This window comes from Danio rerio, chromosome 8, assembly GCF_052040795.2.
Source record: "Danio rerio strain M-AB ecotype USA chromosome 8, GRCz13ab, whole genome shotgun sequence".
Lineage (NCBI taxonomy): Eukaryota > Metazoa > Chordata > Actinopteri > Cypriniformes > Danionidae > Danio > Danio rerio.
This window is the reverse complement of record NC_141028.1, coordinates 20,995,921-21,018,115: the sequence shown is the minus strand read 5'-3', so window position 1 is coordinate 21,018,115 and position 22,195 is coordinate 20,995,921. Positions and strand designations below refer to the sequence as shown.

The 22,195-nt window shown below is 37.0% G+C and overlaps 1 protein-coding gene across 11 annotated transcripts in view; it reads left to right on the top strand.

Annotated features, from left to right (window-relative positions):
• Positions 1-22,195, top strand: part of sema6bb (sema domain, transmembrane domain (TM), and cytoplasmic domain, (semaphorin) 6Bb) — a 287,153-nt gene that overhangs the window by 71,090 nt on the left and 193,868 nt on the right. For 2 of the 11 annotated variants that reach the window (XM_087264463.1, XM_087264458.1), the window contains exon 3: positions 13,715-13,796. The exons of the other annotated variants lie outside the window; for them this stretch is intronic. The gene's annotated coding sequence lies outside the window, so the exon portion shown is untranslated. The remainder of the gene's footprint in view (positions 1-13,714; positions 13,797-22,195) is intronic. 11 annotated transcript variants of the gene reach the window in all.

Sequence of the window (22,195 nt, the reverse complement as noted above, 5' to 3'; positions counted from 1 at the left end):
ATTGATTAACAGACAATTAGTGGATGACTGGATCGATGGATGGATAAACAGACAGATAGACTAATAGACTAACATTTTTGGATGGATGAATGGATGGATGGATGGAAGGAAGGATGAATTGATGGATGGAAGGATGCATGGACAAATGGACTAACAAATTGATGAACAGACAAATGGATGGATGGATGGATAAATGGATGGATGGACAGGTGGACTAACAAATAGATTAACAGACAATTGGTGTATAAATGGATGGATGGGTGGATGAACAGACAGATGGACAAATAGACTAACATATTGTTAGATGGATGGATGAACTGATGGATGGATGGACGAATGGACAAATGGACTAACAAATTGATGAACAGACAAGTGGATGGATGGATAGATAGATGGATATATTTAGTAATTAGTAATTTAGTTATATAAATTAATAATAATAATTTAAAAAAATTACACAAATTTGCAGTTAGACATCCCCAATTTGTTGTACATTTTTATCGATAATAATAAAAGTAATTAGAATTTTCACATTATTTAGAATGTAAACATTATTAGAAAAGTCACTGGCTACTGGCAGAATGGGAAGAATAGAAGTTTTGAAAATGATTAGTACAAGTTGTTTATTAATTATATTTAGCTGTACTGTAAATTACCGTAACAAGAATACTGTGAAACAACATATAACCATTTGTGCTCATTGTGTTTGCCATTATGCAAATTCCTGGGATGCACCGTTAGCATCATTCAACTTCATGTTAAATGTTAATCTTTGACTGCTAGCATCACAAAATCAAGCCTCTCCAAAAAGTGAATTTACATTCTTGTTTTTCCCCACTAAATATTAAAGAAATCTAACTGATCGACTTGTTAGTTGTTGACCAACTAGATGTCTAGTTGACCGTCCTGACCCGTCTCTAGTCGATACTGTAGAGAGATGAAAGCGAGCGGGCCGATCCTCATGCCAGAGGCTCTTTTTATACTCAGTCTTTAAGCTGACCTGAGAGAAGGAGCGAGGGGGCGAGAGAGAGAGAGAGGGTTGTGGTTAACTGGCAAGGCCTCAGGCAATGAGTATTCAGAGAAAACTTTGATCTTCTGCATGATGATTCTGACCTCATGCTTTCTACACCACACTCCATTACAACAACGCACAGAGCGAGAGAGACAGACGGCTGTGGTAATTCTTTACTGTGGTCTGTGGTTTCAGTGTTTTTTTGAGGAATGGCTACTGTGAAATTAATCAGTCTTAGATTCCCTCTTGCTTCTCAGTTTCAGTTTCTGTAGGTTTTTTGTCCATTTATACAGTTTCAGTAGTTTTCGGAGCCAATGAATCTATGGGTTTTCTAAACTCTAAGCAAATCTTTGAAGTCTAAACTTTTTTTGATAGAGGACTGTGTTTGAGTTGACCAATTAAATCTGCTCTTGGGTTTGTGGTTAACTTGTTTGAATAGAAAACTCCACCACACTGTGATGTAAACCATATGAAGTGATCATCTCTTTTCCTTTAGTACTAATTGCAGTACCAAATAAACTTGAATGAGCATCAGAAGTAGCTGTACAACTTGAAATGTTTAATTACTTAAGCAATCAACATTTTTTCACTGGGTAAGACATAAGCACAAGAGGCTGTAAATATTTATATGGTGTAATTGTACACGTACCTCATGTAATGCTACCTCAAGACATTCAATGACCAAAAGATCAAAAAAAGAGAGAAGCATTTTTCAGAGTTTTTTTAAAAAGTTAACATTTTCATCAACTCGTATTGTAACTATCAGTGTTATCATTGTAAAACAGCATAATATGTAATTGTTTACATATATCTGCTTAATAATTGAGCAATAGCTAATTATCAGTACACCACCTGACAAAAGTCCTGTCGTCATTCCCAGTAGTAAGAGGAACAAATAATAGCATGACTTCTAGTTGATCCTTTGGAAAAGGTAGATTTTTCCAGTAAATCATCTGTTTAATGGCATCCCAATCATCACAAATACTGCAGAAGACCTATTGGAACCCACATGTACCCATTCTCACAGAAATCAGTCAATTTTGGTGAAGGAAAAATCACGGTTTGGGGTTTCATTCAGTGTGAGAGATCTGCAGAGTGGATGGCAACATCAACAGCCTGAGGTGTCAAGACATTGGTGCTGCTCATTAATTTTAATTTAATTTATTTTAATCATTTATACCGGGACAATGTACAACATGACATGTTCTGTCAGAGTTAGCTATAAAGCTAATTTACATCTGTTATCCCTGGGCAGGAAGTTGTAACAAATTTAACTGTAAAAAAAATGCAATACACAATTACAGTACGATACATACAATACATCATTGTCAATAAAATGAAATCAAATCAGTGGTTGCATATTTGATTTTGTTTAAGCCAAAATTAAAAACAGTTTTAAAATGATTAAAAGTGATACTCTCTCTGAAATACACTGGTCTGTTATTCCATCTTTCTGCTGCTTTAACTGAAAAAACAAAAACAAAATTATAAATCACATAATTTAATGTATAAATTACATTACAACCACAGGAGAGGACAAGTTTTTACAGCAAGATAGTGCTTCTTCTCATACTTCAGCCTCCACATCAAAGTTCCCGAAAGCAAAGAAGGTCAAGGTGCTCCAGGATTGGCCAGCCCAGTTACCAAGCAATAAACATTATTAAGCATGTCTGGGGTAAGATAAAGGAGAAGGCATTGATGATGAATCCAGAGAGTCTTGATGAGCTCTGGGAAATCCTGCAAGAACGCTTTCTTTGTCATTCCAGATGACTGTATTAAAAAGTAATTTGAGTCATTTTCTACACAAAGCGAGCAATTGCAGGCTGAAAAGCTGTGTTTTCATATTTTTATCAATTAATATTTTATCATGCATTAAAATACTAGGGCAGGTGACACAGGGGCGCAGTAGGTAGTGCTGTCTCCTCACAGCAAGAAGGTCGCTGGTTCGAGCCTCGGCTGGGTCAGTTGGCGTTTCTGTGTGGAGTTTGCATGTTCTCCCTGTGTTCATGTGGGTTACCCCACAGTCCAAAGACATGCGGTACAGGTGAGTTGGGTGTGTGGATGTTTCCGAGATGGGTTGCGGCTGAAAGGGCATCCGCTGTGTAAAAACGTGCTGGATAAGTTGGCGGTTCATTCTGCTGTGGTGACCCTGGATTAATAAAGGGACTAAGCCGACATGAAAATGAATGAATGAATAAAATGCTAGGGCTGTATGATTAATTAAAATACAATTGAAATCACGGCATCTAAGCAGAAGCTGCGATTCTCATGCACATCTTGTCAGGGAAACACAGCTCTGTGACCAGTAGTAAATCTCCTCCAAAAGCCAGAGGGCACTCTTGCAAACACACCACAAATACAGTAAGAGAAACACAGGGAATCAAACAGGGCAGAGGATTTAACTTTTTTTATTCAACGTGGCTATTAAATACTACGTAATCAACACACAAAATGATTAATTTCAAGCACTTCAGATGAGTTTGGAGTAAAAACATTATTAAATGTGCCATTTTCTGTTCAATTCAATTCATCATTATTTTTATAGCGCTTTTACTGTGTAGATTGTGTCAAAGCGGCTTAACATAGAAGTTCTAATAAATTGAAACCATGTCAGTCCAGTTTTCAGAGTAGAAATTCAGTTTAGTTCAGTTCAGTGTGGTTTAATTTTCACTGCTGAAAGTCCAAACACTGAAGAGCAAATGCATCGATGTGCAGCTCCACAAGTCCCAAACCAAGCAAGCCTGTGGCGACAGTGGCTTGGAATAAACTTCACCAATTGATGAAAGTGAAGGAAAAAAAACCTTGAGAGAAGGTCTCCTCTGGCCAAACTTTCTGTGCGGAGCTGCAGTTTAGGTGCCAGAGGCTTTCCACACATTTAGACACAACAGGAATAGCCCTGTAAACAACAATGGAAGACATGCAGCAGATCCTGTTCTTGCTTCTTGTCATGTGTCTTTGTTTGACCTCAGGTCAGCCATGGTTCATTCACTGTGCACCATCATTGTATATAACAGTGTCATATTTCAGCTCCGTATTTAAAAATGGCTTCCTGTGTTGTCGTTGCCCTGGCTTACTCTATAATCACGTGACAATTTTTTGTAAACCGGTAGGGTTTAGCAAGTCTAGCTCCACCCTTTTTACTGTATTGTCGTCCCAAATAGATGCCCTTATTAAAGGGTCCCAAAAAGAGGCATGTTTTGGTAGAAATGTACTATACTGTTGGAGGTTTTCCACATTTGACAATAATTGCTAAGTTTTTCTGGACTGAACTACATTGCACAGCTCTCGCTGCATTTTCTTCTTTTTTGATTAAAGAATTAAAGCTCCCGGAAAGCTTTAAATTGCTTTCCTGCTGTTTTCCCAAACCTTTAATGTCCCTTAATTAGAGTATCGATTCGCTTTTTAGTTTACTCAGATCTGAATCACCGACGCCTTCAATATAGTCTTGTTTTGTGGCATTAAAAGCCACTAAAACACTTGAGAAGTTGCTCCTTGATGAAGCCGCTGCCAAGAATTCGCCAATGACAAGTACAAATGTGTCTTCTGGAACAAAGTGAGAACTAAACCTGTTTTTTTTTTTGTGAAGGATTGGAAAAGGAAATGTTAGTACGTGTCTCTTCCTGCGGCGATTCAATCTGACTGATGGCGAGACAGAAAGAGACAGAGCGAGGGGAGCTTACTGGACATAAACGCTCATCTGTATTCTGCTCGTGCCCACTTCCATATTGCCCGTTTATCATCATTGCCTTGCGGTAGATGTGCGTGCTTTAGAGTGCTACGACTCCATGCTCGCTGCTGAGATATTGCGGATTCCTGCCGAGCATGTGATGATGGGGTTGTGTCTTAGTGCGAGTTTGTGTCCCCCTTCGGAGCTGTAAGATTGCTTAAAATCTGTGACGGGCCCCAGAGGAGAGTGGATTCAGACCAGCAGCTCAGCGTGGGGTTGAAGCCTGCGTGTTTCTCCTGGGTGTTGGATGTGTTCGGAGGGATGGTGGAGGTATGGGTGAGAGCCAAGGCTGTGCTGCAGGAACTGATGTGTGTGTGTGTGTGTGTGTGTGTGTGTGTGTGTGTGTGTGTGTGTGTGTGTGTGTGTGTGTGTGTGTGTGTTGAGGGTGCAGGAAGCAGCACTGAAGCTACACTTACACCTACATCCAGGGATCAGATTTAGAGATCTGGTTCAAACGGCTGTCAGCAGCATCCTAGTTTATTTATCTGCTTTCAGCACAGCCTGTTAGCACTCCAAGTACACAGTTCTGTGGCGTGTGTGTGTGTGTGCGCGCTGTTAAACATTCAGTTTCAGTGTGTACTGTTCGGTATTGGACAGTTATTGGAAAATATGGTTGAATTTAATTGTGGATGCTTTATCCCATCTAAAATTTTTGACTTCCTCTGCCGAAAAAGTGCATTTTTTTACCTTTTCAGACGTTGTATTTCAATGAACTCCTCCTAGGCATTTTATCAGATCAACAACAAAATTATTATTATTGTCGTCTAAAGGCCTTGGCGATGTTAAATAATGAAGATCTAAAGAAGATCTAGTTTTCGTCGAAGGACGTGTCCGTGGCGGCATCAAAAACTTTGTTTTGCCATAAAACAGGAAGTTGTTATAATTCAAGGCATGCATTGTCTAATCTGCCTCAATTCACAAGTTTGATAAGAGTCCCTGACCTAAACACGTTTTCATGCTTACATCCAGTCATAGCGCCACCTGTTGGCAACAGAAAATAGCATGTTTTAAATTATGACAAACTCCTCCTAGAAATTTTATCAGATCAAAACCAAATCTTTTTAGTGTAATCCGAAGACCTTTATTGTGTTAAATTGTAAATATCTAGAGTTTTCGTTGAAGGGCGTGTCTGTGGCGGACTGACAAAATTTAGCGTTTCGGAATAGGGATGAAGTATTCATAACTCAACAACATAATTTCATATCTGCTTGAAAATTCACATGGTCGATAGGATTCCTTTCCTAAGACATCTACATGCAAATATTGAGTCACAGTCATAGCGCCACCTGCTGCCAAAAGGAAGTTTAGCATAAATTGGTAATTTTCTCAGGATTTTAAAATATTTACCTACTTAACCCTTTGATGCACTACATGGGTCTAAAGTGACTCGTCTAAGTTTATTTTTTCTATATCTATTGTATAGCTTGTGCATCAAAGGTTTAAATTAGTATTTGTCCTCTGTTCTGTGTCATCCTAGGTCACCGGGCCACGGTGAGCATGGGTGTGAGGTCCCTTTTATAGCTGCTTGCAGCTTTAATTTAAATTATATTTTGTTTAATTTTTTAGATGATTTAATTATTAATTTGTTAAGTTTTTACAGTATAGTTATGTTCATGAAATACCATGCTAAATCACTAATAAATGTTGTCATATAATATATCATCAAAATGCTCTTTAATTCTACTTCGTATACAAAATTATATCAACCATTTATAAGTCTTTGGCCATTACACAAAACGAATTCTTGGCTTATTAGTATGGAACAGTGTTTTAATGTTGGCACGTCACTAGTCGTGACATGGTTAATGATATTATTTGGAAATAAGGTTTAACTTGATTAAAGATGGCATGAACAATTCCTGGCCCCTTTCCATTAATTTCCTCTTTGATGTAAGCTTCATCCAGTTTCTAGATGGATTTCACTTGCATCGGCATAATGAAATGGCTGCACTGCTAGACACACTCACACACACACACACACACACACACACACACACACACACACACACACACGAGCAGAGTGAAGCTAATGGAGAAGAGGTTAAAAAAAAGAAAGATCCTCCGGATGCAAAAGAGACCCGAGTGTCACCAATGCCAGCGTCTCAATTCACCTTATCTATTCACTCAAATTAGCCTCATTATGTTTTTTTGTTTCCTCCTGTTTCCTTTCCCTGTATATTGTTTCACACCTATGACCTCTGTGTGTATTTTATCTTCTGTTGTTTGCTCTTTTCGCATTCCCCGCTTTCTTCTACTTTCTTTCCAGGACACACACATTTGCTTAGGCTTTTGTTTACATAGCAGATAAAGCATTAAGGTACCCAGATTTAAAGCTTACACTCCATGCAGTTTTGTTTTTGTTTTTTTGCAAGCGATGAAATCGAATCTGTTTGTTCAGACAGTGTTGTCAATATCGAGCACATCAACATTGATTGTGATCATAATGACTTGAGCTTGACGCCAGGACACTTAAGAGTATTGAACATTGTTGAGGAAATTGAGGAAAGCGATGACAGAAAACCAGATATTTTACAGTCCTCAATTAGGACTGGGTAATGTGATGATATGTAATTTTATGAATGACATTAAAAGTCTGAGTTTGTCATTTATTTTGTAGTGTTATAAAATACATAGTTGATGATAATATGTTTTCATCATTGGGATGAGGAAAAACACACAAAAGCACGGACATCACTCTAAATGGGTGCTCAGCCAAACAGCAAAAATTGCAAAAAAATATATTAAACAAAGTGGAAACACCTAAAGCTCTAAAAGTTAAAAAATAATTAAATTAAAACACTAAAACAAACCGGGTAATGTTTCGAGCACACTGGCTCTTCATCACAGCATGTTGCTCTTTTTATACCCTTCCATATCACATAATCTCATACATTATCATACATTGTTATAAAAAACAAATCCTAATGATGCATTGCAAATAAAGAAAAACATAACAAAATAAAGCAAAAAAAATGTGCACAATTAATTAAGCATTAAAGGAAATGCAAACAAATAGAAAAACATTCCACCATAAGTGTAATTTGGATGCAGGCAGAAACATAAAGAACAGAATTGTAAGAAAGTTGCAGGCTTGAAAATACAGTGCTTACATTTTGTATTTTTATTTGACTATCGAAAAAAATACAGCTCAAAGGGGCTAATCATTTTTGCTTTAAAGTGGTTCTTAAAAAATGTAAAACTGCTTTTATTCTAGTCAAAATAAAACAAATAAGACTTTCTCCAGAAGAAAAATTATAATTAGGCATACTGTGAAAATTTCCTTGCTCTGTTAAAAAAATGTTTTAAAAAGAAGAAAAAATAATTCTGACTTTAATTGCACACACACACACACACACACACACACACACACACCCCCCCCCCCCCCCACACACACACACACACACTCACACACGATGTAAGAGGATAAGAGGAATATCATGTACAGTTTTTGTCTTATTTGCTTAAAGATATCAGTTTCAAAATTAAATTGAATCATACTAGCCATAATTTACTTTTTAGTAATCATTCCACACGGTAAAATATCTTTAAATCAGCAGTTTGTTCACATTTATGTATGCTTATGAATTGTATTATGAATTCTTAATCTTTCTTCTAACAACATTGAACCTTAAAAAGTTAAAAAAGTGAATTTTCTGAATGTTTTTAATAGTTTAAAATGATATATTGTCTGGGCTGTTGTTGTATATTAAAGTACAAAAACATTGTAATAGTTTGCCAGTATTTTTTCTGTTATTTTACAGACTTATTTGTCTATATATTATTTCTTATATTATTTCAAACTACTAATATCAATAAAAGTCACTTTGTTCAACTGTAGAGTTGAATTTTCAACATCAAAATTTGACAAAACAGAGCTCAAGATCCTATAATGCAATTCTCAACCGTAAATAAATGGAAAACACTTGTGAATCACAAAATACAGAAACTGGTAATTAACATATTTTTTTTACAGTGCAGGATGTCCCAAAAGAGAGGTCTCAAAGAGTTTGTCCCTAAAAAACAGCTAAATAAAGCTCAACACACACATTGTGGCAGCATTAGAGCAAATTCCCTGCTTTACACATGCTTTGAAAAACTGTCTAATTCAGACATCAGAGACAGCTTTATCAGTACTGTTCTCCCAGTTTCCCATTACACACAAATGCATGAAACAAAACGGATTATCCAAATGTGGCGCCCGACACATATGCAAACGGGCGACACGAAAGAACCTTCAGAAAGCACGTGCTGCATATTGATTAACATTTGATCCTTTCTGCTTTCATCTTCACTGTTCCCCAGGCTCTAATCCAACCCTCCAGACCTGTCTGTCTGCCCGCATGACCCTCTTACTCTCTTCTGCTCCAGAGGTGAAGCCTCATAAGGGCCCGAGTGGCACCCCTCCACCTAGATTGATTACTGCTCCGCCCACTGTCAGAATAGACTGATGCTTTGGAAATAATGAAAACACACAAAAAACTAAGCAAGAACAAAGAAACTACTTTTAGGATCTAAAATATATAACCTTTCCTTATTGCATTTTACTGTGCTCTGTTGGTTGAAATTCTGACAGTATACAGTCCAGCCTAAAATATTCTTTTGATCTTTTGTTTAAGAACCTCTTATGCTCAGCATTGGTGCATTTTATTTGCTATTAAAATAATTCTTAGGAATTTAGTTCTCATTTATCATTAAAAAACCTTCTATCATTTTTATTAATATTCTGCTGCCTATTTTTGGTAGAGACTTTTTTTTAATAAACTGACAGTCTGATTACTGGCCGGAACAATGTCAGAATATACTAATAGCTAAGAAGTCATGAAAACTACGGTGGCTGACAGAGCTTAACATGCAGCGATTTAAGAAAACGCATGCAATAGCAAAAACGGCAGCAAATTAAGAAAAGATCTTCATCTGTTTGGCAGCACACATACTGCAAGTCCTCACAACATATACACGTTTTTAAAAAACCTGCTTAATTTTCACACAATGCAAATACTTTACGAAAACGCGCTACATTTTATCACAACACTTTCAAATAGCACAGAACACTAAGATAACGTTTCAAAGAGACCCTAAAATGTGATGGACTCGCCTCGGCTATTTAGGTTATTATTTAGGCTAATAAAGACGTAAGACAAGGGAATCAGGATGTTAAAATAGACAAACAAAAACCTCACCTTTCAAAGATCACCTACAACTTCACTGAGCAACAGTCACGGCACAGCGGCACTGTCATGTGTTTGGGTCCACTTGAAACATTTCCATTGCCTTCAAATGTTTTTGCAAGTGTTGTGAGAAAATTCATCGCATTTTTATAAATTGTTTGCATTGTGAGGATTTGCACCATGTGTGCTGTCAAACGGATAAAGATTTTTTCTTAATTTGCTGGCGTTTGTTGCACGTGTTTTCTTAAATTGCAGCAAAAAGCTCTCTCGGCCACCGTTGAAAACAAAAACAACTATGAAGCAATAAGAAAGACACTGCCTCAAATATCAGCCTTTTGGTGTTACATTCGTTACATTAATATACTGTACAGTCCAGGACTAAACATTAGGAATGATTTATTTAATTTAATTATATTTTTTATATTAATGTTTAATTATGGATCTCAAACTCATTGTTACAACCGTTTTTCCAACCGTTTTAATGTTTTTTTGCAAAATAAATTTTGTGTTTATTATTGTTGTTGTTATTATTATTATTATTATTATTATTACTATTATTATTGTTATTATTATTATTATTATTTTCCGTGCTGCAAAATTTTGTAAAACACAGAGCATTTCGGTGAGATAAAAAAAAACATATTACTTGCATATAGAAAGGTCACTTTAAATTGTTAAATTGCTCAAAAGTAACAGCAAGGAAATTTACAATCTTAAAAAAATGATATTGCAAGCAACAGTTTGTATTGAACAATGTTTTGAACTTTCTGTCCTGTTCATCAGCTTATACTGACAGCAAATGCATTGCAGTTTCCACAAAATATGTGCATCAATATATTAAACCATAAATGATTAATCTTCTGACGGTGCTTATTTGATTTACGTACAGTTATTTGAGTTAACCATGGTAATTTCACAGTGTAAATAAAAAATAAAGGACATTTCTGCATATAAACACATCACAATTGGAGGTTATCATAAAACACACTAGTTTCATCCCCAATATTATAATGTGTTGTATTGTAGTGCATTATTTATTTTTTTATTATATTATACTGTATTACAGTTTGCTGGGCTCCAGGGTCAAATTGCAACAATATGTTTCAAATGAACTGTATTTTTTAATCAAATAAATGCAGCCTTGGTCAGCATAAGCAACCATTTTTTTTTCAAACACTTCAATATATGCAGTATAGTCAAAGCAAGATTTCTGGCCTTGTCACTTCTTTTCTGCAAGGGCTTCTTGGTCTGTCTTGAACACCTACTGTACCGTATGGCCTTTGGGGAATAACAGAAAAGAGAGAGAGGAGGAATGCTGGGAGGGATGATAAGGGCAGATGGATGATCTTGGCTCGGGGATGAGAGGAGGGAGCTGATAAATCCAATGCTGGTGTCAGCGGGGGGATTTCTGTGAAAGATGGAGTGAAAGGAGGAGGAATAGGTGGAGGAGGGTCCAGGAGAGAGTTATGAGTGTAGAAATGCTCCGCCAGCACTGATGGAGGTGCAGATCTCTCAGCCCGAGGCTGTCAGCAGGGGCTTGGTAGTGATCACTGCTGTCATAACCAGCTACAGATATACTAATGGCAAAGACTTTCAGACCTGCTTTGTTTCTTTGGCTGTGCAGACAGGACAGGACACTGTGCCTTAACCTATGAAGCCAGATCAATCTCAAAAATATTACATTTACAAAATAAAATGTATACATGCAAAGCACAATTCACGTTTACCAAACCAGTTTGTAAAACCAAAACACAATACATGAACACAACACACAATTTGTGAATTCACAAGTAAAAATCATAAATTGTATTTGTGTATAATAGGATTTGTGTTTTAAACATGTGAATGGGATTTGTGTATTTTTAAATTTACGAAATGGATTTGTTAATGTTTAAATCGTGTTTTGAATTTACAAATTGGATTTGTGTAGTTTTGAATTTAAGAATTGTATTTTTGTATTTTTGAATCATGCTTTGAATTCACAAATTGGATTTGTGTATTTTTGAATTATGAAATAGATTTGTGTATTTTTGAATTTGCGTAATTGATTTGCTAATTTTTTTAATCGTGTTTTGAATTTACGAATTGGATTTGTGTATTTTTGAATATGCGAAATGGATTTGTTAATTTTTGAATCATGTTTTGAATTTATAAATTAAATTTGTGTATTTTTGAATTTACGAATTGGATTTGTGTATTTTTGAATCGTGTTGAATTCATGTATTGAATTTGTGTATTTTTGAATTCACAAATTGGGTTTGTGTACTTTTTAATTTAAGAATTGGATTTGTGTATTTTTGAATTTACGAATTGGATTTGTGTATTTTTGGATTTACCAAATGGATTTGTTAATTTTTTAATCGTGTTTTGAAATTACCAATTGGATTTGTGTATTTTTGAATTCATGAAATGGATGTGTTAATTTTTTAATCGTGTTTTGAATTTACCAGTTGGATTTTTGTATTTATGGATTGTGTTTTGAGCTTATGAATTGTATTTTGTTCATGTGAATTGTGTTGTGGATGTATGAATTATATTTTTTAAATGGATTATTTTTGAGACTGGTCTGGCTCCATATTAACCAGACATCACATGGTAAAGTCATAAGTGAAATGAGCTCATCTGTGGATACTATAGAATTTAGGGCTGCACAATATACTTTTTCAGGATCGATATTGCAATGTGCACAAGCACAGTAATCACATCGGTCAATGTTTAATGCTAAGTTAGGATTGCACAGTTCAGAACAGAGTAAAGTCTCTAGTTGAACTATAATGGAGTAAAAGTTGATCTTTTGCATGTGTTTTTAAGGCCTGTTACTGTGTGAACATTTAAAGGAGTTTAAAGCATTTGGAGGACAAGAGATTCTACCATTTGTAACTTTAATAAAAGTTATTAAATTATTCATAAGACTATATATATATATATATATATATATATATATATATATATATATATATATATATATATATATATATATATATATATATACATTATATATATATACTTGGCATTCATTCATTCATCTGCTGCGTAAAACATATGCTGAAATAGTTGACGGTTCATTCCGCTGTGGCAACCCCTGAAAAATAAAGGACTAAGCTGAAGGAAAATTAATGAATGAAAAAGTAGAAAAACTAATAATACATAGATACTATTCAATTCAAGTTTACTTGTATATGACTTTGCACAATAATTATTGTCTCAAAGCAGCTTCAAAAAAGTTAAGGGTTGGCACTACTGTATGTCTAGTTAACCTGCAGTTATAAAGTGTATGTTGTAGTGCCTTTCCAAAATAAAAAATCTTAACATGTAGTAGTTGTAATAATAATAATACATGTTTAGTGAAGTGTATCAAGTGTTTGCTGTGCTTAAAGATCAGGGATGGTTAGCATCTTTAAGTTCTCATAGAGTTGGCATCGTCTCTATACAGGTCTGATCTGATCAATAAGATGTTTCTTTAACAGTAAATCAGCATATTAGAATGAAAAATGATGGTTGAAACATTAAAATCAGAATTATTTCATTAAGTTTTTATTCAGATAGCTCAGATTTGATTGTTATTGTGAATATAATGCCAATTTAGAGAGCATAGAGACAAATGTAATACGTCTGGATCTGCTGATTTGAGAAGCATTAGGGGAATCACTGACAGCTGAAATGTTTAAACAATAACTAGAAATCATAAAAAATGACATTTGTATGAAGATTGAAAGAGCGATTAGTGGTCTGCAATCAGACATCAACAGGGCTGATGGGTATTTAGCTTTGGCTGTTTCTGTAATACAGCAATCTCTTGGCTCACAGGAAGAACAGCCAGGGGTTAAATATGGACTTGGCTGTCCAAGACTGAGCCCTGGCCCTAAGGGCTCCACTGGTAAAACATACAGTAAGTGGTGTTTCCTTGTACATTTCAAACAATATAGTAGAAATTTATTATTACACTACATTTATTCTAGTAATTTAATTAGTGATTCAGATGTGTTGCCTTTGGAGCACATATTAAACAAAGTCTGTCTTATCTGATGTTGCAAGTTTGATTCCTTTTCATGATCCAGTTTCAGAGGTCAAAGATCTGAGCAAGACAGAGGAGAAAAATAACAGGTGAAGCATAGGATATGTCTGTCTCTGAAAGGCCTAGACTTTTCAGTGTTCTGTAAAATCACTAGCCCAATGTTCTTGTGCTATTGTGACTTACAGGTGGGCTACCAACATGTATATCTGCCCTGCTCCATATGTTTTATTAAATAGAATAACATTTCTTCTTTGATTCACATTTTGTCCCTCTAGGGTTGCACCAAGGTTTGTCCACCAAAATATAACCTGAAAATATACATTCTTGGGCGACGCGGTGGTGCAGTGGGTAGCACGTTCGCCTCACAGCAAGAAGGTCGCTGGGTCAGTTGGCATTTCTGTGTGGAGTTTGAATGTTCTCCCTGTGTTCACGTGGGTTTCCACTGAGTGACCCGGTTTCCCCCACAATTTTAAAGACATGTGGTACAGGTAAATTGGTTAAGCTTAAATTGACCGTAGTGTATGAGTGTGTATGTGTGTGTGAATGAGTGTGTATGGGTGTTTCCCAGTGATGGGTTTCAGCTGGTAGGACATCCGCTGCGTAAAACATGCTGGATAAGTTAGCGGTTTATTCTGATGTGGCGACCCCAGATTAATAAAGGGACTAAGGTCCCACTTTATATTAATTTATATTAAGTGGCCTTAACTAATATGTACTTACACAGGAATGAATAGTTTGTTACAATGTACTTTTTGTGTAAATGCATGTATTTACTGTGTACTTATGCTTGATTAAATACATGTATGTAATTACATCTGTAATTAACTTTTGTAATTACATTTGTAAATACACTGTTGACCATCCCTTACACCTAAACCCACCCTTAAACCTACCCATACCACCAAACCTGTCCATAACCCAACCCCTATCCCAACTCAAAAGCACCACAAGTGTTCTCAAATACATTATAAACACAGTAAGTACATTGTATTTATTTTTTAATGCAAGTACATAGTTTAGGACACTTAATATAAAGTGGGACCCAATACATTCATATGACCTTGGACCAAAAATAAGAATAAATACGTTTTTTATTGATTTATGGTTTGGTAGGATTGGCAAATATTTGGCTGCAACAATTTGAAAATTCTCCCCCTGTTTGCGTGTGTTTTCTCTGGGTGCTCCAGTTTCCCCCACAGTCCAAAAACATGTGGTACAGGTGAATTGGGTAAGCTAAATTGTCTGTAGTGTATGTGTGTGAATGAGTGTGTATGGATGTTTCCCAGTGATGGGTGGCAGCATTGCAGAAGGTTGCAGAAGGGCATCCACTGCGTAAAACATATTCTGGATAAGTTGGCGGTTTATTTCACTGTGGCGACCCCTGATTAATTAAGGGACTAAGTGGAAATTAAAATGAATGAATGAATGAATTTGAAAATTGTTATAATCTGAGGCTTCCCCCCAGGGTTGGGTCGGTAGACGATGCCATCATTGATGGCCGATAGATATCATGATGCTGAGCCGGTATCGCGATCCTCCGCCCCACTCCCATCGCATCAGCAACCCGCTCGCAAAAAATACACAATTAGGGCCGGTTTACACTAATGAATCTTACTTTTAAAATGCCATTTTAGAACGAATTGATCCACGTCCACACTGGCATTTCACCTAGCCTTTCTGAAAAGCCATCCTTCCACATTATACTACTGAAAACGCACATCACGTGACCACACACACACTCTGTCATGCGATGCAGCGTATGGATGCATCTGAACTCCAGCAGTCAGCGTGTGCTTTGAGCAAAAAACCCCAGAGAGCAGTGCACATCAGAAAGTTTATCAAGGATATACCGCTGAGTCGCGTCTCACTACAGTTGTTAAACGTGATGTTTAAATCTAACGACTCTTCTGTCTTTTGAATCTATCAGGTTAAGTGTCACAGCATCAGTACACTGCTTCAATCTTTCGCTTTCACGCTTATACTTTTTAATGTACTTGTATTTGTAATTTTAGGGAAAACCTCAGATACTGTACGGTTGGTTGGTTGCTGTTAGTGTGCACCTTTTTTACCAACCAAGTTTGTCATTTTAACGACACAGATTACTCTGCTCAATCATGCAGAAAAAGTGATTGACGTTGTAATTTGTGTGTAACTCATCTTTATTTATTTATGATTTGCTTATGGGTAATACAAAGACCATGTGGGTCAGGTAGTTGAAACGGTAGGCTAAAATGAATTAATCTGTCATGAATTAACATCGTACATCTTACATTTTTATATGAATAAAAATATGGTGTATTGTGACTTTTGCCAAACATATTCTTGTGCAACATGAGGCTTGTGGTCCAGTGGTGTTTAATTAAGTGAATTTCATCCACATCATTGAACATTGCTGAAAAAGTTCCTTGTTTCTCAAATTTGGTTAATATGCGAGAGTACTCCCTCACCTGTTTGTCCTTGTGATGCACCATCCTCATTTGCAGCATTCTCTGACGTCATGTAAACTGTGGTGCGTAAGCCATCTTACAGTGCACTTTCTCTGTCGTCCTGCCTCTCTCACTCTCTCCCTCTGCTAGGTCATGTTTTATTGGTCTGTCTGCTGAAGGATGGGCCTGGCAGTCGTCCTCTCTAACAGTAATAGAATAGTTCTCTCCTGCTCTGCAAACAGTTTCCACGGCAACAGCTGGGAGGGGGTAGATTTGGAGGGGGGGGGTGTTGTATGAAAGCTGCAGTGCCATAGAAAGTATTCGTATTATGTTTTGTATCAGCACTGATAGTGCAGACACAAACACACACACACACACACACACACACACACACACACACACACACACACACACAGAGTATCCAGTGAAATGAGGCAGCGCAGACATAACGTATCCCTGCGTCTGTGAATTCATTGCGTCTGTGATGGATGTTTGTCATCACGATTCACCTGACCCAACACTCCGAGAGTGAAATGTCTGACACCAACGACCAGTCTCATTATTATTTCCACCGGTAATAACGATCATCCATCACCCGGCGAGACTTTGATCGGTGCCGCGTAACGAGAGGTGGAAATGCTGGAGAGGAATTCCGTGACATTTCCGTAATCGCTCGGCAGAATCTTTTATTATCCAGGAACGTCATTTTCACCATAATGCTTCGGCCCATTTCACCAACATATGAGATTTTCCATCCATCAATTTCCCTGTTATTGATCCTGCCTAGATTACTGCCAAAAGTCTCAATCAGAAGCCTAATTTTTAACTGCTCCACGCCTCCACGCTTGAACTGACTGTGAACGAGTTCATTTATAAACAACAAACAGCGTGGCCTACACCAGCTCTGAACAGCACAGCAGTCTGGGGTTTCTTTTCAGGACCGTGACATAGTATCTCGTAGTGTATTTGTCTGTGTAACTCTATCCGCGGCACACTGCCTACGGGAGATCAGGGCTGCAGTGGGTTGAGGGGGACGGAGGGCCTATATTTAGCTGACCTGGGTGCCCGTGAACACGGGGTGGTGGGCAAAGAGACAGGTGCAGACCTGCCACCATTATGGAAGAACAGAAAGCGCCCGCTGGCACAGCACAGAGCTCGAGTTGACAAGAATAATCCTACTGTATTTCCTTGTGCTGGTAAAGATAGATATAAATAGATAGATACACTGTAAAATATTATGATGTTAAAGTTTAATATGTTAATCAGGTCAAACTTTTATACAAAGCTTAACTTAATATTTTTAGTTTGTTTAATCGATGTAAGTTGAAAAGACTAGATTTTTACAGTACGATTTAATGGGTGGATAAGATGGATACGATAGGATGGATGGATGATGGATAAAATGGATGTATGCAATGGATTGATATGTTGGATTGATCCAATGGATGAATGGATAGATGGATGTGATAGATGGATGAGTTGATAGATAGATAGATAGATAGATAGATAGATAGATAGATAGATAGATAGATAGATAGATAGATAGATAGATAGATAGATAGATAGATAGATAGATAGATAGATAGATGGATGGATGGATGGATGGATGGATGGATTAAATGGATGAATACAATGGATTTATACGTTGGATTGATCCAATGGATGAATGGATAGATAGATGCGATTGATGAATGGATGATAGATAGATAGATAGATAGATAGATAGATAGATAGATAGATAGATAGATAGATAGATAGATAGATAGATAGATAGATAGATAGATAGATAGATAGATAGACTGATGGATGGATTGGTACGATAGATATGATATAGATATAGATAGATGGATGGATTGATTGGTAGATACGATTGATATGATATGATATGATATGATATGATATGATATGATATGATATGATGGATACAATGGATGGATGAATGCGATTGATGGATGGAAATGACGGATGGATGGACGGATGGATGCATATGCTGAAATCTGCATAAACCTAACATCTGTATGTTTAAATAAAGTGGAAAATATGACTTTTCCTTGGCCGGACATCGCTTGTGGCTATTACTGTATAAAAGACAAAAATGAGGATGAAGGAAAAATTCAATTCAATTCAATTCAGCTTTATTTGTATAGCGCTTTTACAATGTAGATTGTGTCAAAGCAGCTTCACATAAATGGTCATAGTAACTAGAACAGTGTGGTTCAGGTTTTAGTGTTTTAGTTCAGTTCAGTTCAGTTCAGTTTAGCTCAGTTCAGTGTGATTTAATCATTACTGAGAGTTCAAACACTGAAGAGCCAATTCATTGATGCGTAGCTCTACCAATCCTGAACCATGCGAGGCAGTGGCGACAGCGGAGAGGGAAAAAAAACTTCACCTGATGGGAGTGAAGAAAAAAAACCTTGAGGGAACCAGACTCAGTTGGGCACGACCATTTTAATTTCTCCGCTGGCCAAAAGTCTTGTGCAGAGCTTCATTCGCCGTGGTTAAGGCAGGAAGATGGCCTCAGCGAAGACTCATCTGTCCCTGGAACTTCGCTGGAATCAGACTCATGTTCTCCACTCCCCACGACCATCAGCGCAGCAGCTCAGGATATGGCCTGGTCCCGGATATGGAATCCTTGGGATCATCACGTCGCTGGTCTTGGATCCAATCAGTGACTACGCATAATCTGAGGACCTCGGGATGAGTATCCCCAGGTGAAAATAGAGAATAATTAGCGTAGCTGCTGTTCATCGTGTATATAAGCAAGATGCAGAAGCCTGTGTGGAACCCGCTAGGTGATGCATTGAGTATATGCTTTACTAAACAGATAGGTCTTTAATCTAGTTTTGAACTGGGAGAGTGTGTCTGAGCCTCGGACGTTATCAGGAAGGCTATTCCAGAGTGTAGGAGCCATGAAAGAGAAGGCTCGACCTCCTTTACTTGATTTTGCTATTCTAGGTACTACCAGAAGCCCTGAATTTTGAGATCTTAAAGAGCGAGTTGGTTTGTAGCGAGACAGAAGGTTGGTTAGATAAACAGGAGCTAGATTATTTAGAGCTTTATTGGTGAGAAGTAATATTTTTAATTCAATACGAAACTTAACAGGCAGCCAGTGTAAGGAGGATAAAATTGGGGTTATATGATCATATTTTCTAGACCTGGTCAGAACTCTGGCTGCTGCATTTTGTACTAATTGAAGTTTGTTAATAGAGCATGCTGGGCAGCCAGCAAATAGAGCATTACAATAATCCAGTCTCGAAGTCATAAAAGCATGGACTAGCTTTTCTGCATCTGAGATGGATAGCATATTTCGCAATTTAGCGATATTTCTCAGATGAAAGAAGGCAGTTTTTGTGACATGGGATATATGGTTTTTAAAAGTTAGATTGCTGTCTAATATGACACCCAGATCTTTTATAGTAGAGCTAAAACTAACTTTGTATCCCTCTAATTGTAAATTGAGTTGCGAGATCTGCTGTGTGCAAGATTTAGGCCCAATAAGTAATAATTCTGTTTTGTCGGAGTTTAATAGAAGAAAATTGTTGGTCATCCAGTCTTTGATGTCTTTGATACACTCAGTTAGTTTAGAAAGTTCAGATGTCTCGTCAGGTTTAGTTGAAATATATAATTGAGTATCATCTGCATAGCAGTGAAAGCTGATCCCATGTCTTCTAATAATGTCTCCCAGAGGTAGCATGTAAATTGTAAACAGTAAAGGGCCTAAAACTGATCCTTGAGGCACCCCATACTTTACTGGGCTGACTTGTGAAGGCTGTCCATTAATATTCACAAACTGGTAGCGGTCAGTTAAGTATGACTTAAACCATTGTAGAGCCTGTCCCTGGACACCTGTAGACTTTAAGCGATTTATGAGGATATTGTGGTCAATGGTATCAAATGCCGCACTAAGATCGAGTAAAACTAATAGCGAGACGCACCCTCGGTCAGCAGCTAAGAGTAAATCATTGGTTATTTTCACTAAGGCGGTTTCTGTACTGTGGTGAGCCCTGAAACCTGACTGAAACACTTCAAAAATATTGTTCGTCTGCAGAAAAGAGCATAATTGAGTGGAAACAACTTTTTCTAGTATTTTAGACATAAATGGAAGATTTGAAATAGGCCTATAGTTAGCTAAGTTGTTGGTGTCTAGTTGCGGTTTCTTAATAATAGGCTTAATAACAGCTAGCTTGTAAGAGTTTGGAACATGGCCTATAGATAAAGAAGAGTTGATAATGTTAAGAAGAGGTTCTCCTATAGCAGGTAGCAGCTCTTTCAGTAATTTTGTCGGAATTGAATCCAGCATACACGTAGCTGGTTTAGAGCTATTTATAATTTTTACTAACCCTTCATGTTCTATGATTTTGAAGCAGTGTAGGTTATTATTATGATTAAATGAAATATTTACAGGATTTGGAGTATAAGCCGGTGCAGAAAGTTTGGCATCTCCTATTTTCTGTCTAAAGCCTTCTATTTTATTACTGAAAAAATTCATGAAGTCATCACTACTAATTTGCGGTGGAGTAGTTTGTTCCAAGGATGACCGATTATTTGCTAATTTAGAGATGGTGTTAAATAAAAATCAAAAAATAAAAAGAACAGTTATGTAAAGTAAATCTGCTTACACAACTGTGAAAACTATTTTCTGTTTTCCCTCATTTAATATGAATGTAAATGTGTCTCGCTGTTCATAGTGCGAATTTGTAGCCAGTCAAATCAAACAACCTTTTCTATTTGTTTGCATTCTCCGGGGCCGCTATGGCCTGCTTGTACAGTGTGCTTACAGAAAACGGGTTGATAATAAAAAGAACGAAAGCGGGAGCGTGAGAGAGAGAGAGAGCGCTATACATAAAGAACCTGTCCCTCAATTACCAGAATCTCAAAACAATTCCATGTCCTTCTCCAGGGCCCTTCCTATATCCACACATACACACGCACACACACACAAACACACACACACACACTTACTCAGGCTTTCAGCATTATGGACATTAGCTGGCCTGTGCTTTTGAAAGCTGTGAGTGACACTAACTATAGGCTGTGCCTTTCACTGCGGGCCTGGTTGTTTAAGAGTGGAACAGACAGCTTGTCACCAGGTCGTCATAGTGACAGTGACCTCACCGCCATGAACCGGCCTCTTGCCAATGTGTGTGTGAGTGACCAGAGGCCCACTCTCCACCTCACTGCCAGTGTGCAGAGAAAGCAGATACAAGGCCCTCCACTAATTCTAGCACCTTAAGTTAACATGAGCAAAGAAGGCTGGCTGGAAAGTGTCTTGTTGAATTACTTATCAAACTTAGATTTTTTTTTTTTCGCTCAAAATATCAGCCACAAAAATGTGACTATTAATAACAAACACAGCTGAGTTTAATATTTAAAAAAAGTTATCTTTTAAGTATATGTGTGCTACAATTATTGACACCCATATTACATTTATTCACAGTATAAATGTGTGCAAATTGCTTATCTAAAATTTGTTTAGATAAATATTTGTTCCTATACACTTTATATACACTTATTTTTTATTTTTACTACAGTCATAATATCCAAATGTTTACATTCTTGTACAATACAGTTTGTAATATTTTACAATACAAAGTAATATTTTCTCTCATTTAGTAGATACATTACCCGACAAAAGTCTATTCATCTATCAAAAATTTTGTCACTTAACAGAAATAATGTACAGTATAGAATATAAAGTCATGGTGCAGTGGAAAAATAATTAATATCGTGTATGACTCCGATGAGCTTGGAGGACTGCATCTATACATCTCTGCAGTGACTCAAATAACTTATTAATAAAGTAATCTGGAATGGCAAAGAAAGCGTTCTTGCAGGACTCCCAGAGTT